Source organism: Hipposideros armiger, unplaced genomic scaffold (assembly GCF_001890085.2).
Source record: "Hipposideros armiger isolate ML-2016 unplaced genomic scaffold, ASM189008v1 scaffold_695, whole genome shotgun sequence".
Taxonomy (NCBI): Eukaryota; Metazoa; Chordata; class Mammalia; order Chiroptera; family Hipposideridae; genus Hipposideros; species Hipposideros armiger.
The window spans coordinates 1021226-1024448 of NW_017732045.1; positions in this window are offsets into that span (position 1 = coordinate 1021226).

The following is a 3223-nucleotide window of genomic DNA, read 5'->3' on the forward strand; positions in this document are numbered from 1 at the left end:
GGCTGTGGGGAGAAGCGGTACACGTTGATTTATTTTGAAGGTGAGGTGTAAAACTCTTGATGATGGATTATATTCTGCGTGAAAGATGTCAAGGATGACTCCAAGATTTTGTCCATGTCTTTGACTCTCTAAGCCTTTGCTCCTTCATCTATAAAGTAAGGGGATCTGACTAGGCAATGTCTAAGGCTCCTTCTAGCAGCAGCGGTCCATGATTCTCAGAGAACACTGGACAGTACACAGAAATGAGGGTACCAACCCTCAGTTTACCCATCGGTTAAATGCAGCCCTCTGAGGCTGGTGGTGAGGAGCAATGGGGTCATACATAGAAGTAGCATACCCAGGGGATCAAATAATTACTAGCTGTCTTCCTTTTTTTGGAAAAGTGAGCATGCCTAGTTGGACCAGGCTCATAAGGCCTCTAGAGAAGGGGTTCCAAATTAGCACCTGGGTGGGTGGGTCTTGTAAAACAAACCAAGTATTTGACAAAACTTAAGTCCACACAAAAACCTCACATGAATGTGTATAGCAGCTTTATTTCAGAATTGCCAACATTTTGAAGAAGTAGATGAATAGACAAATTGTGGTGCATACACATTGTTTTAAAGATTTTATTGGGGAATCGGGGAAGGGGAACAGACAAGTTGCTGTCCTTTTCATCTTCAGTCTAGTTGTGGAGGACGTCGCTTCACTGGCCCATGTTGGTATTGTGATCATTGTGCTCTTCCCAGGTGAGGTACATTAGTCGTCAGCCACTGGACGGCTGCTCACGGCAGATCTTGGCAGCTCACACCGGCTGCCGGCCGCTCATGGTAGCTTATGGCAGTCCACTGCAGCCTACGCCGTCGCCAGCGACTCACGGCAGCCCAGCTCCAGGTCAAGCTGTTGTTCACCATCTTAGCTGTAGAGGGCAGTGTCACTGGCCCTAATATGGGATCCAAACTTGGGCCTTGCTGCTCAGAGCTGGTGCTCCCAAGCCAACTCTTAACCAACGCGCCCCTCGGCTGGCCAGTAGTGCATTTTTAGCACTGAATAATATTTTGTTGTGTGGGGGCCAGCCGAGGGGCATGTTGGTTGAGTTGGCTTGGGAGTGCCAGCTCTGAGCAGCAGGGTCACCAGTTCGAATCCCACATTAGGGCCAGTGATGCTGCACCCTCTACAGCTAAGATGGTGAACAGCAGCTTGAGCTGGAGCTGGGCTGCCGTGAGTCGCCGGCGCAGGCGTAGGCTGCAGTGGGGCTGGCCTGCAGCGGGCGTGAGCTTTCGTGAGCTGCCGTGAGCGGCAGTCCAATGGCCGGAGAGCGACTGCCTCCCCCCGGGAAGAGCGCAATGATAGTACCAACATAGGCCAGTGAAGCAACGTCCTCCACAACTAGACTGAAGAACAAAAGGACAGCAACTTGTCTGTTCCCCTTCCCCGATTCCTCAACACTGCTTCCCTCTCCCAATTCTTGAATTGAAAAAAAAAAAAGCACTATTAAGCTATGAAAAGACAGGGAGAAAACTTAAATGCACATCACTAAACAAAAGAAGCCAGTCTGAAAAGCCTGTTTACTGTGTGATTACAACTGGATGATATGTTGGAAAAGGCAAAACTATGGCTACAATGAAAAGATCAGTGAGTGTCAAAGGTCACGGGGAGGAAGGGATGAATTGGTGGAACAGCATTTTTAGAGCAGTGAAACTTTCCTGTATGATACTGCAATGGCGGATACTTGCCATACATTTGTCAAAGACCATAGAATGTGCAACACCAAGAATGAGCCCTCATGTAAACTACAGGTTTGGGCTAACAAACGACAGAAGAGTGTTGGTTCATCCATCCGTAACAAATGGACCACGCGTGTGGGATGATGCTTGCGGGGAAGGCTCTGTATATGTGTGAGTGTGGCTACGTGGGAACTTTGCACGTACTCTCCTTCAGTTTTGCTGTGAACCTAAAAAACTGCTCTAAAAAAATAAAATCTATTAGTTTTTTAAAAAATGTAAATTACCTTTAGGCAGGGCCTCATGGTCCCCACCACTCCCTGTGGTCTCTCTCTGTGGGCATACAATCCCCTTTTTACTTTAACTATTCAATTGAATGATTTTTAGTATATTCACAGAGTTTTGTAACCACCGCCGCCATCTAATTCTAGAACATTTGAACCACTCCCCCCAGAAAATCTCACATCCGTTAGCAATTATCCCTCATTTCGTTTCCCCCTAACCCTCCAGCGCTAGGCAACTACTAACCTACTTTCTGTCTCTAAGGGTTTGATTATTCTGGATATTTCATATAAATGGAATCATACATCATACAATATGTGGCCTTTTGTCACTGGGCCCTTTTACTTAGCATAATGCTTTAAGGTTCATTTGTGTCGGGTCATATATCAGCACTTCATTTCTTTTTATTGCCAAAGAATGTTCCACTGTATGCATGGACCACATTTTATTTACCCATTCATCTGTTGGTAGATATATGGGTTGTTTCTACCTTTTGGCTGTTATGAATAATAGTCTTACAAAGATTTGTGTAGAAGTTTTTGTATGGACATATGTTTTCATTTCTCTTGGGTATACACCTAAGAATGGAATTGCTGGGTCACAAGGTAATTCTATCCTTTTAAGGAACTTAAATTACCCTTTTAAGGAACTGCCAGACTATTTTCTGAATTGACTCCACCAGCAATGAACCAGAGCTCCGATTTCTCTACATCCTTGCCTCACATGTGATTATCTGTCTCTTTTATTATGGCCATTGTAGTGGGTGTGAGGTAGTATCTCATTGTGGTTTGAACTGTGTTTCTCTAAGGCTAATAATACTGAGCAACTTCTCGTGTGCATCTTGGCCATTTGTAAGTCTTCCTTGGAAGAATGTCTGTTCAGATCCTTTGCCCATTTTTAAATTGGGCCATTTGTCTTTTTATTCCCTTTAAGGCTCTTGAAAGCCCCAGTTCTTATACCTGGAACAACACATATAAGACCCCAGGTTAAGAAACTCTGGGCTCTGGGGCTGACCCAGGACAGAATCAACAGGTGAACTTGGGACAGGAGAGGTGCAAGGTCACCAGGTGCCTACCCCCCTCCTGGCTCACAGTGACACTGGACTTACTCCCATTTTCATAATTTTTTTTTGAAGATTTTTTTTTATTGGGGTATTGGGGGGATGGGAACAGTGCTGGGGAATTGGGGGAAGGGGAACAGACAAGTTGCTGTCCTTTTGTTCTTCAGTCTAGTTGTGG